This window comes from Phoca vitulina, unplaced genomic scaffold (assembly GCF_004348235.1).
Source record: "Phoca vitulina isolate PV1807 unplaced genomic scaffold, GSC_HSeal_1.0 scaffold5, whole genome shotgun sequence".
NCBI lineage: Eukaryota > Metazoa > Chordata > Mammalia > Carnivora > Phocidae > Phoca > Phoca vitulina.
The window spans coordinates 45,513,684-45,527,415 of NW_022589708.1; the positions used below are offsets into that span (position 1 = coordinate 45,513,684).

Here is a 13,732-nt window from a genome sequence, read left to right on the forward strand (position 1 = left end):
ACCTTGTCTTGGCTGATTTTCCTAAACTGACCACTGCTTGATTTATGCCCCTTGTCTGACCATCTCTCATTCAGCTAGACTCACACAGAGTCCTACTTGGAAAGATTTTTTCCCCCCAATTCTAACATGAAATTTCCCCCTCTGAATCAAATATATTATTATTTAGAAATTACTAAGTACTTGAACATTACAAAGAACGAAAAAAATTGTTCAGTCTCCTTTGGGTTCTCTCTTTGTCCGTTTGCTATAGTTTTTTTTTTTTCCTCTCTCTCTCTTTCACATGTATGTGCATACATGTGCTTATGCCAGGCTTAATGAGAAAAGTGTGACAAATTTAGAATTTGCTTATTAGTGTGTGTGTAGTCTACTATGTTTCCACAAGAACAAATCCATAATTTATTTGAACTTGGTGTCACAGCTTTGCGCAGTGGCAGTATCGTAGCCAATGAGGTTTATCCGAGGCATGATTATTGCTAATTGAACTTGGTGTCAATGCAACATGGAATTTTGGTTTTGTCCTCTCCTGGATTTCAAAGTGACTGGCTCCCAAGGCTTCAGCTGTCTGCTTGTAAAGATTTGTTGTAAACTTTGCCCGTTTAAATTGTGAACACAGACTTCCTCACAGAAGAAAGTGAGAGACGAAGCTGCAATATGGCTGTAGAGAGTAGTCTGTATAAAATGAGAAACTCCAGAGAAAGAATGTCCATTCTTATTTTCCGCTGATCTCTTCTGGCTGTTTGGCTAACGGCTGCTCCTGGGACAAGTTGGCTTCCTACACTCCCGTTGCTTGACCTATCCATGCATCCCCTCTGACTACGAGAAAGAAATCTCTCTCTCTTAGGTTTCATTGTCTCTGCTCACTGAACAGCTTGGGTTTTCTTCTTCCCAACTTTTTCTGTAAGAAGGTCAGGTAGACGTTACTGTTCCTAGCTGACTGCTGGAATCTTCATTGGACTCATACCCGCCGTAGACTTCCAAACTGAGCTTATGAGTCCAAAAAAGGAAGGATGTAGGCAAACCTAAGACAACTAAAATTAAACCTTAACATAGGAATGATTTTAGTGGTTGGGTCACTTGAAGTTTGCAGTAAATGACCTCTTTCTTTTTTGGGTTTGTAACAAGGTGTCCAGTCCTGTGTGGCTTTCTTCTCACTAATCATACAAACATTAAATGAGAAATTGAGACTGTTACGATGACAGATTCGGCTCCGATTATTTACATCTTTCACTTTACATATTATTTTTGAGTCCAATATACATTAGCAACTTCTGAGACATACACGTTAGATAACTTTATGGCGAATGGAATGACATAATTTCTACCTGCCACCTTTAAAAACTGGCAGGGCTTCAGTACGTTTCTCCCTTCCCCATTCCTCATTTTATTCCTTTCCACCAGCCATTCCTTAAACTGGTGTTCTTTATTAGATATAAAAAGAACAGTCCAAAGTCCAATATTTGAAAATTCCCTACAAAAGCTACATTAAAAATAAATTGTTCATAAGGAAAAGTATAAATTTTTTCTACATTAACTGTCAGCACAGCTTGGGACTTTTTTCCTAGATGCAAGGTCAGTTCATATATCAGCACCTGACTCTTCACTGAGAGAGCCCCGGTGTGTGGTGTGTGTGTGTGTGTTATGTATGTGTGCGTGCATTTCAATGAGATAATGAACTTTAGATCATTCTAGGAAAATAAGAATTCTCAACTCAAAATCAACCTAAACTTTTTATGTTTAAATCATTTTACATAATCAAACCAAACCATTAAATCATTGTATGAAATTACTTAGTTTGATATTTGTGTGGCAAAAACTCTAGGGGTAATGCTTATCATTTATTAATTTCGTGTACATAGAGTCAAGAGACGAAGGTAAAAAGGACTCCATTATAGATCATCCATCCCACCCTGACCTGGAACAAAGGTCAGACTTCTGCGTCTTTGTCTTTACTGTCTGAATGAGTCAATCAATATGTACTCTTGGTAAAGATGGAGGGAGGAGAGAATCAGGTATAATTTTAATGCTTTCCCTGCCATTTACCAAAATGTGTTTCAAATTTTTCTGAAAACACATTTACTTCTCTGATTTGTAATTGCCAGTGCTTATGCAAATATTGCATAAACCTTAATTTCTTTTTTGAATACTTTCCACATCTGGTCTTTGCCCTTCTTTTTATTATTTAACTTCACAAGGCTTAACCTTACACAGACAATATTCTCCCCCAAAATTGCTGTGCTGAAGTAGACTGATTATCATTGCATAAATATCATCTCCAGATAAGATTTATTGACTGCCCACCCGTGGAAGGCACTGAACTAGGCCTCGCAATAAATGTTATTGAATAGCTTCCACCTCTGTTCATAAGATCTGTGCTGCTCAAAAAGTAAGGCAAAAATTACCTCATATCCTATTTCCCCTGCTGTACTCTGAATATAGATTTATAGTTGGATTTCTTCTTTCTACTTTGTGATCTGGAAACTCTCATTATGAAGCAGTTGTTCTTTCCATAAACTTTTTAGATCTTTGTGAGCTCTCTTTTATTACTTTTTTATGCTGATACACTCTGGCATCAAGGAATCCTTACAAGGGATATCTATAGCCCTTTCCCTTGGTCATTATAAAAAAGAAGACTTTTTTTTTCATCAAGTAAGAATCTGGTGCAAATGTGAATCATAACCTAAAGTTTCCTTCATTCATCAGAAAGTTCATCACTGTCCATCTATCCGATAGTGTTTCAGGTACTTTTGATTTTAAAAATTATTATTACATTTAGATACAGGATTTAGATTCTTTGAAACAGTAAAACAAGTTGGGTTTAAAAGAAAAAAAAATAAAAGTCAGGTTTGATGACATGAAATGCTTGCTTGAGTTGAGCATCATTTAAGAAATACATTAAACGATTTGTATGAGAACATTTTGGATGTAGGTAAGTCATAAATATACCCATAAATTTGTATCCTAGAGGAGGACAGGGGGACGTTGCCTCCTTTGCTTTTTCTCTTTTAGAGAGTATTTTATTCAGTATCACACTCAGGGCATGGCACCGAACAGACTAATTCAAATCGTGGTTTTGTCCTCCTTTACGGCATGACTTTGGACAATTCAACTTTTCTGACCCTCAATTTCCTTACCTCTAAAATTGGAGCAGTGGTATCTATTTAGCAGGGAGGTTGTTATGAATATTTATAGGTGGTGTAAAATGCCTTATACGTAGTCAGTCTTAGATATATTGGTAACTATTAGTATAGCTTTTAGCAGCCCTTGAAAATGTGTTTAAAAAATCATTTAGGCCTCCAAAATTATATTTGATCTGTAAATTTTATCAAACCTATTGTGTTCAGAGTGATGTCCTTCCTGCTACTCTCTTAGTTCTCTTATTGCTGTATATTGCTTTCGCTAACCAATTAGTTTATAGAAAATATGCAGTGTGTAATCACAAATGAATTTTTTAAAAGCCTACATAGCAGGACTTAAACATCCAAATGAGTCCTTTAAAGTGCCCCATAGGGAAACTCTACATTACACTAACATCACTACCATTGTTGAAGATCATTTTCAAGCCTCCCTTTGAAAAATGCCTTCAAAGTCAATATGCAAGCCACCTAAGAAAATCAATGACATTGCTTTAGAGTCACTCTTTATTCCTATCAAAAAGAAAAAGTGTCACCTAGCTTGACTCTTCACTTTATTAAGATAATATTTACCCTCAATTACATTTAGCTCTTCCCCTTTTCTTTCTTTTATTTTTTTTCTTTTCTTCTTTTTGTATGTGTGGCAGTGAATAGTTAAAACAGCTCGAGTAGTAAAAGGCATCAAGCATCTCAACAAGATGGACATCCAAACATTTGCCTGGATAACTTGACATGCAACAAAGAATGCCAGAACCTCCAAAATAAGCCACAATTAGACCACCGTCCCCTTTAGGCATCAATAATACTGGAAAATATCTGGAAATCTAGGCTTTGAAGTTTTAAGTAGCACATTTAATTTCTCTGGTCTTCAGACATATGCTTAACCACGCAGTAGACATTCAACCTCTTTATTTTTCCTCAGAGCAAGCTATTGAGTGTGAGTGTGTTGATGCTCTTGGGGGCAGTTTTGTGGGTAGAAAAGACCAGTCAATAGTTAACATGCTTTTAAGGAATAGTGGTCAATCTATTCAAGTTTGAGATTTAGAAGCCTAGTTCTTCCTGAAGCTTTTAGGTTCATTTTATAAAACTGACTATATGTTTATATGTCTACAATAACTTTTAAGGGCCCTTGAACAACAGTTGGATCTGTTGGCAAGTGTATACACCTTTGAATCACTTAAATGTCATGGATAGAGAACATTTTCTTGTCTTTTCAACTGTGTCAGTGATTTGACTGGAAAGTCTCAAGAATTTAATAATTTCTTATGAGACCTAATAAATTAAAAATATAAATATGGAAAGCTTTAAGTTCTTTTAAATGATCCGATATTATATAAAAGCCAAAATTTCCACTTAAAATCACCAATCTATTTAAATTCTGCTTGTACATTTTATTTATTTATTTATTTTGCTTATACATTTTAGCTCATAATTACAAGGCTGACATGTTACTCCAATAAACTAAATTCTCTTAAACTTAACACATATTTAAAATACTGATTGTTCACTGTTCACTGATATGAAAATAATAATGCAATGGGTGTGATACTAGCCTGATCTTTGTCCTGCATGCTAGACATTTCAAAATTCTCTTGACTATTACATACACAGCTCAAACTTATATTCAAAACTAAACTCTCAATCTTCTACCCTAAGCATGTTCTAACTGCAATCTTCCTGTACCTATAAATGGCAAATTTATTCCTATAGATGCTCAAGCCCAAAACTTTGGAGTCCTTTTTTACACTTCACACTGACATCTGGTCCTGAAATTCTCCTGATTCCACCTATAAAATATGTCCAAAATCCTACCATTCTCATCACCTTCATTACTAGTCCTCTGGTTCAAACCATCATTATTTTTTTAAGTATTTTTTTTTCCTTTTTAAGTTTTTTTTTTTAATTGAGGTGAAGATCACATAACATAAAATTAACCATTTTAGAGTTAATTATTCAGTGGCATTGAGTACATTCCCAATGTTGTCAACCATGCTCTTTATCTAGTTCCAAAATATTTTCATCATCTCAAAGTAAAACCCTACACCCACTCACATGTTACTTCCAAATCTGCTTCCACCCAACCCCTAGAATCTAATCTGCTTTCTGTCTCTATAGATTCACTTATTTTGGGCATTTCTTATACATGAAATCATGCAACATGCAACCTTTTGTGTCTGGCCTTTTTTATTTACCATAATATCTTTGAGGTTCATTTATGTTATAGCATGTATCAGTACTTCATGCCTTTTTATGGCTAAATAATATTTCATTGTATGTAAATGCCACAATTTATTAATCCATTCATCTGTTGATGGACTGCCGCATGCATTTTTGTAATAGATGTCTATCTGCTCTTCCTGCTTCTGTCTTTGACCTCTTGTAGTCTTTCTCAACACAGTAACTAAAGAGAAGCTTTTAAGATGTGTCAGATTATGTTACTCCTCTGCTCAAATTCTTCCATATCACTCTATCACTTAGGCTAGCATCCAAAGTCTTTATAAGACCTTATAAAATTTTTAATGCCTCCCTACAACTGTTACCTCTCTCATATCCTATTTTCTATGACTCTCTTCTTTACACACTCTATGACAGTCACAAGGTCTCCTCCAAAGTCTCGAATGCACCAGACATACTCCACTTCAGGACCTCTACATTACCTTTCCTCTAGACATCCCCACAGTTTACTCCTTTGTCTCCTTCAAGTCTCTGTTCTAATGCCCTCTACTACATTGTCTCTTACCTTCTAATCTAGATCCTTCTTAATGTGCTTTATGTTTTTATTTCTATTTTCTATATTTTTCAAAACATATCACCTTTTAATATACTATAAAATTTACTTGTCTGGTATTAAACAAGTTCTTTTAGAAGCAAATCCTAAGACAAAATTTGAGTGCAATAATTTACTGGGAGGTGACCTCAAGATAAAGAGGCAGGGCAGTAGGGTAGTGAGTCAAGGAGAGGTAGGTTATTAAGCAGATTATCTCTGTGGACAATTGAGGCTCAATTGCTTCCCACCAAGAGATGAGGAAACTAGGGGTATGTACCTATCAGCACCCTTCCTGCCATTGGCCGAGGGCTGTTTTCAGGACTTCAACACTCATTTCTACCTTTCCTCTAGTGTGGGAAGAGTGCTCCTGGGGCTCAGGCAGAAAGTTGCAGTTGTTCGTTCATAGTTAATAGCCTTCAACTAATGAATGTGGAGGAAATGTAAACAGGGCATTGGCATGATCAGTTCTACTCATTTATTATGTTTATTGCATTTATTCCTTGACTAGAAGGTAAGGTTTGTAAAGGGAGAGATTTTTCTGCTTTGCTCATGAGTGTATCCACATTGCCCAGAACAGTACCTGGCACCTAGCTTATAGTCAATAGATATTTTTGAAGAAAGGAAGGAAGGATGGAAGGAAGGAAAGAAAGAAGGAGGGTTGTCTTAAATATCTTATATTTAATTCTATATCTGCATGACTTGAACAATGTTTCTTCTGGGGGTTACAATTTTGTTGCCTAAAACGTTTTTTAGAGTCCATTTCTCAAGAGTGATGTTTTTGGTTGCCTTCTCAGTTTGCTGAAGTTATAAACAATCAGAAGTTCTGGTCAGGAAACAACTGATTGTTTGTCTGTGATGTGGCTAGGATGGACTGACCCCTACTTATTGTATGTGACAAGGACTTCACAACTTTTTCTTTTTTATTGCAGTAGAGTTGACACACAATGTCACATTAGTTTCAGGTGTACAACATTATGCTGTGCTCACCCAAGTGGAGCTACCATTTGTCACCACACAATGCTATTATAATACCATTGACTATACTCTCTATGCTGTAACTTTTATCCCCGTGACTTATTCATTCCATAACTGGAAGCCCATATCTCCCACTTCCTTTCATCCATTTTGCCCACCTTCCCACCCACCTCTCCTCTGGCAACCATTAATTCTCCGTATTTATGGGTCTATTTTGTTTTTTGTTTCTTCATTTTTTTGTTTTGTTTTGTTTTGTTTTTTAGAGTCCACATGTAAGTGAAATCATATGGTAGTTGTCTTTCTCTGGAGGACTTCATAACTTAAAGCCACAGCTAATCATATACTCCACAAGTCAGATTACTCTATAATCCTCTCTCCAGTGGCTAAACCTCTTGATTGGATTTTTCATTGCTTTGACTCTTAAAATATGCAGAATATTTTTCCTTCTAACATTAGAGACCCCTGAACTTGACAAATTGTGCATTTTTTAAATACTTAAAGAATTAATACATATGTGTGTACATATGCATATATACGTATGTTTGAATTTTGGACACCTCTTGCAGCTTCCAAGGTTATTCCACTAAAAGAAATATTTTATCAAATAAAAGCTTATGTGGAAGCCCAAACAAATAAACTCTGAGGTTCTTTGATGGAAGAAGTAGGGAGTTTGGAATCCTGTCCTCTTGAAACTATCTAACCAGTAAAGAAGTCTTAGAAGCATAAAGTAGGTCCATAGGAATGGAATACTGGAAGAGACCCTTCCAATCCCAACTTCCAGATTTTCTGTGCAAGAATCTGCTGCCTTCTTTTGGACTCTTCTTTGGCTTTCTAATGCACTTTAGACTTAATTAGATTATAAATATAATTTTAAAAGTTATCATTCATTGTGTATCTGCTATATGCAAGATAGCCATAGTAATTTGATTTGATCTCTAACCTTCAAAGCCTTCATGCAACATAAGTAAAATTAAACATGCAGAAATAGGTGAAGAGTTGTCAATTTATATAGCTAGAAAGTGGAAGAATCAATATTTGAACCAATCCTGTCTGTTCTACACCTTGCTAGGTATGAACAGTGTTTTATCCTAGTGGATAGTCAATAAAGAACAGTGAAGAAACAGTATTTTATATAAACAATGTTACTGTTTTTTTTTTTTGTTGTTGTTGTTGTTTGTTCTGGTTTTTTTTGAGAAGTCTCAAGATTTAGATTCCAGAGAAAGCATGCTGTTCCTGACTCTGGCGTCCAGTTCATAAATTCACAGTATTATATGTGAGAATTAAACATTGCATTGGACAAAAGTCTTTAATCTCCAAAACAGGAGTTTTGTGAGAAAACTCCTTGAGCAGAAAGGGAATGATCACTTACCTATGCAATTTTATCCACAGTGGGCAGATGAATGAGCCCATCATGAAAGAATATGATGTTGTTCTAAATGTCCTTCAAGATCTTTATAGAGTGAGGAAGACCAGAATAATGGGGCAGGTGGGGAAACATTCCCAGTGGAATGGAGCTGCTGTGTACATGTTCCAAGTGGTAATGGACATTAGAGTTGAAAGAAGAAGTCCTATATCAACTGTAAGATCATTAGTCTGGCCAGATATGAAATATTCTTTCAATGATACCTGTTCAGGGAAGGGGGGGGGGGAAGAGAGAGAAACAGAATACCGAGGCATATTGAAATATCTGCAAGCTATATGGCAAGAGGAAATTATTTATAATCATTGGATTTTTATAAGAATCAGCATGAATGCAATGTCTGTTTTGCAGCTAGAACTCTTCCGTATATCACAAATATATCTTTGGATAATGTTTCTAAATTTGGTGTGTTTATCCTATAAGTGATATAATTTAGGTAATTGTTATTAATCATGACCATATTCTAGATTGCTTTCCTATTCCCATTTCTAACTGCCTATTCTTTCAATGGGACCCAAGAGGTACAAAATTTGGGGATATGATTATGTAGCCAGCTGCCTCTATTAATGAGATTAATCTATAGTAGACAGAAACTAAAAATTAAATTAATCTATATCAGACAGACATTAAATATTCCCTTAGAAGTCCCCTGGTATGATGTTTCCAAAGCAGTGTTATGATTTATGTAAATCATATGCTATAAAAGAGTTTAGGAGGACTTAATGTAATACTCCACATCCAGAAAAAAATTTCACAGATCGTCACAACAGATCATCACAAAAAGATGAAAACTATTTAAAATTTTAGAAAGTCTCTAGAGAGAATATTCCTTAGCCTTTTACAATGTGTGTGCTAATGTTAATTTCAGTCATTAAGCATAAAATTATCCTTATTCCTAATTATAATTTCTTTTCTGCATCATAAGTTTATTTCTTTAGTCACCAACTGTTATTATCTATTAATACTATCACCCTTGCTCATCCTAAATAGTTCCTTCAGAGTCTATGGTAAATTTCTAGGTTACTGAGGGGCAATATAGCCTTCTAGGCCCTGCAACTAGACCGCCAGAGTTCAAATTCTGACCACTGGAACTTGTGGGCAAAATTATTTAATTTCCCTATACCTAAGATTCTCCTTTGTAAAATGGAGGTAATAATAGTATGTATCTCTTATGATTGTTTGGGTACTAAATGAGATTTTTTAAGTAAAAAATATAGGACAGTACTTGATATATGGTAAGTTCTCAATGAAATTAGCTAATATTTTCCCTATCTTTTTATTCTGAGATAACTGATTTTTTACAAAGTGGGGATTCATCAATCCCTGGAGTTTGTAACTTTCAGCTGAATTTTTCCAGCTGTTTCTTTCAATTTTGTTCTTTTAGTAAGTAATCTGACTAGATGTCATATTATATAGACCATAAAACAACTATAAATATTTGAATGTATCGTCAGCCATGTGCTCATTGATCCAGATCACTTTTGAAAGGCTGAGTACACTAATTATTTTGAATACATCCAATGACTGGGAGCCCAGACATACCTTTAAGTCATTGCATGCTTGGCTATGTGCTAGGGATTTTCTTTTCTGATTAATGTAAATCATTATCTGAAACAACTAGAATCCATTTGTTGTGGGTTCTACCACTGTCTGATGAAAGCAACGGGTCCCTATCCTCTTTTTGGATCTTGTTCCCTTTATGCATTTGGTTTGAACAGTAATTATGTCTTCCCTTATCTGGTTTTGGCTTTGGTTTTGACTGAACGTAGACTTAGTTCACCTTGATCTCTCAAAGCTAGTCTGTTTTTTTTTAACTTTGTGTTTTATAGTCTGGCAATCAATCAATCAATGTATCTTAATGTATTTTTTTTCTTTGTGTTTGCTTTTGTTCTCTGCAAATCCTATACAACTTTTTGTGCAACATTTGGGCCCCAAAGTACAGGTGCTTTTCTAAGTTTCACCTAACCAATAGTGTTCAGAACGGCTGCTGCTGAAAAATCGCCTTGCTTGTTTTACATGATATGTCTATTAATGCAATCCAATATAGCACTTGCCTTTTGGTGACAGTGTTACACTGCTGAATCATATTCAATTTTTCATCCATTATTTCTTCCCTGGTGCATCACAGAACATTTGTCTTTATTAGCTCTCCCAGTATTGATTTCCACTCCTCCCTTCTTCTATTGATATCAAACCACATTTTAATCATATCTTCCAAACTAGATTCTTGTGTTTTAACATAAAAAATGTCCAAGAGGGAAACATCTTCTTCAATGGATTTAAGCAAGGTATATTCCGTTGCATGACATTGCGAAGTACTAGGTATTCAGAATCTTGGAGAACGGTTGGAAGACTTCAAGAAATGACCACACTAAATTTCCTTTGCCCTGATGAGGGCTTCATAGATATAAATTGCCAATGGTAATGGGTTTAGGCTAATTTACCAGGGAAAAATCAGTTGAATTTTAGGTTTACAAAGTCTCTAGGATGGGCAGAATTGTGCTTATCAGCAGCCCACTTTATTGAGTGTCTACTGTATGTAGGGCTTCATTCTGGAAGTAATGTTGAATAGCATAGTTTTCTTTTTATAATGAATTTAAAACATACTTCCAAGGTTATTTGAGTGTAATGGGAGCAATTTTGAGATTTATTTTTAGCCAATTAAATGTTAAAACTATGCAACAATTATAGAATGTAATGCTTTTTCAAAATATAAACACAATCATGTTATGTTACATGCTCCATGCCATTTTCCTTTAGTCTCTATATTTCAGAAAAGAGTTCCTTTTTCATTTTTTTAATGAAATAGTTGGCTATTTATAACTTGGCCATTAGAAACTTCTAAAATTTTTTCAATGAAAAAAAAACCCTTCATTTTGAAAAAGTTTATCTGGTATTAAATAACCGAGTAGGATCCAAATTACCAGCTAACAGTTCACATCTCAATAGAAACAAAACATTAGAAAGTTTCATGACAGAGTTACTACAAAGAATGATTAATTGGATCGGGTTTCTTTGACATATGACTATGCTTTCTTTATGGCCTCATTTATTTGTGGCCTCTAAAGGGGTATTTCAGTCATAGTAGCTATAGGCAATTCATTATTCCTTTTAAGAAAAAAAAAATCAAAATGACAACCCTTTATTTTTAAACGATCAACTGCATTGTCCTTGCTATTTCTAATGATAGCTATTTGTTGAAAGTGACTGTAAAAGCTGGCAGAACCTAAAAAGACTACTGGTTGTATCTCCTCTAGCTGTGAAGATTTTTCAAACAGGAAAAGCCTAATTTCATTTGGTTCTCCATTTTTGCTATTATTCATAGAATTTGACAATAGTCTCAGGTGGGCTCAATCTAGGTGCTGAGGCTGGATGCGTCACTGTAAAAATCCAACACCATCTCACGGGGCCACAGGGGCGCAGCTGGCTCCTACTACCCAGACAGAAAACAGGAGGCCAAAATTCCCGTCTGTTTCTTTTGAGTGTAATTTACTGTGCAACTTAAACTCTGGACCTGTTTAATGGTCCTAACAGCAGAGTTTCTAGGCCAACGACTAAATCAGCAGCAGTGCTCTGCATTTGGAGACAAGCCTTATGATTTACAAAATTTAATAAGCTGGGCCCTCATGACATTTCCCCCCAAGATTCTGCTTTTATAGTCACTGCCAAGAAGCCTGTCAAAGAAGCATATACCCATTGGCATAATGAAAGCTTACTTTTTAAAAAATTTTTTTTGCACAAAAGCATATAAATATACTTCTACTATTGATAATTCATTAACAACAAATAAATTCTAGAGCACTCCTCTTGCCGGATACGGTAATACATTAGTGACTTTTTTGCATTGCTTTATGGGAGTGATATTTCTTGGGTAGTATTTTTGCGAGTGTCTGCCAAATAGAGTACAGACGAAGATGACTTAACAGTTTCTCATCGGCACACTGATTTTTTAAGTCAAGGTTTGCCATAAGTCAAAGTCCCTTGAAAGTTCTTCTTTTGTATTGTGAGAACACACAGTGTTTTGATTTCTTCGTCTTTATTTTCTTAAAAGTTACAACTGTTTAGCAGCTTTGCCTAAGAGGCTTCTACTAAATCAGCCTGGATTGTGTTGCTTTGTTGTATCAAGATGGCTCTTTGGGGTCAACTTTGGTTTTCAAATATAAAACCCCAAAATGCATTGGGATGATTCTGGTTTATTAAAATAGGCACCACTCTCACCAATCATGCTTTGATTGTCTTGGGTGCCCTGGTGTGTCCATCATGTGATATTGCTAAGTGAGAAGCTTGCAAAAATCACAACCTGATCCACCTGGAATTCCTGGCTCAGTTGCTAGTCTCTTGGTAACTGACACACCTGGTGGTGTTATTTTCTATTAAATAAAATTATGCAATTCATCAAACTTGAATTAGAAGTAGCCCTGAGGTTATTCTTTTGAAGGGATGTTCCTGTTGAGATTGCATACAAAAAATAATGTATCTTCCATTGTTTTAGGCTTAATCACCCTTCCTTTTAAAGATAGATTTCCTGATACCAAAATAGGCACATACTCCAAATCTTTGAATCGGTTTGTCTTCTGTGTCCTGTTTCCTGTCTCCCATTGTTCTTGTCTCCTTTATTTCTCCCAATCAACGTCTTGTTTTCTCTGTTACGTGATTCACATTCATGTAGATTAGTTCTGCAGCTTTTCCCCCCATTCAACTCAGTCCTGGGGGAATTTTATTTCTGTTACAAATGCATACATTTTACACTGTTTGGGAAGCCTGGCTTACATATAATGATAAATGTGAGGAAAAATAGGTATATTCTATTATCATAACCTGCCTGCTCTATTTTCTTTCCACTAGGGAGTTTTCATGGGTGCATGGCAAAACAAATTGCAATCACCTGGGTGTTTTCCACTCTAGTTCTGTCATTCTGAATGATGTATTTATTCTTTAGTTGAGAATTAATATATTTTTCTATCTATCTATCTCTGTACACACACATAACTTTGTATATGCATGGGCAGATGATAAGCAACAACTAAAGAGAACAGTGAAAATATTTTTTTTTTCCTGGGATCAATGAAAAAATGTTTTATGTTCACATTTAAACGTTTAAGGCCTGGGGTAAGACAGCTTTTAAGGTCAACCAGACAGGAAGATTTTCCTCTCCTAAGCATCTATCAACAGTCCTTGGAAGAGCAGTCAGCACTAGCATAATTTAATATGCCTTCTCTGTGAAAAGAATGCCTCTTTGACATCATGTCTCAACTTGTGCTTCAACTGAAGATTTTCAGGTGGTCTATGTTTTGCCGCATTGATTTATTTTTATCATTTTAGTCACAAACAGTTTCAAATCCCTTTTTTTCTTATGTGTTCTAGAAACCAGGAAAATAAAGACTCATAAAAATTATGCATTCCGCTGGTGCTCCCTTTCTACACTGAAAACAAGGAACA

At 35.4% G+C, this 13,732-nt stretch overlaps 1 pseudogene; it reads left to right on the forward strand.

Annotated features, from left to right (window-relative positions):
- The first annotated feature begins 416 nt into the window (after nt 1-416).
- On the forward strand, nt 417-529 carry LOC116631858 (annotated as a pseudogene).
- Nucleotides 530-13,732: the final 13,203 nt, after the last annotated feature.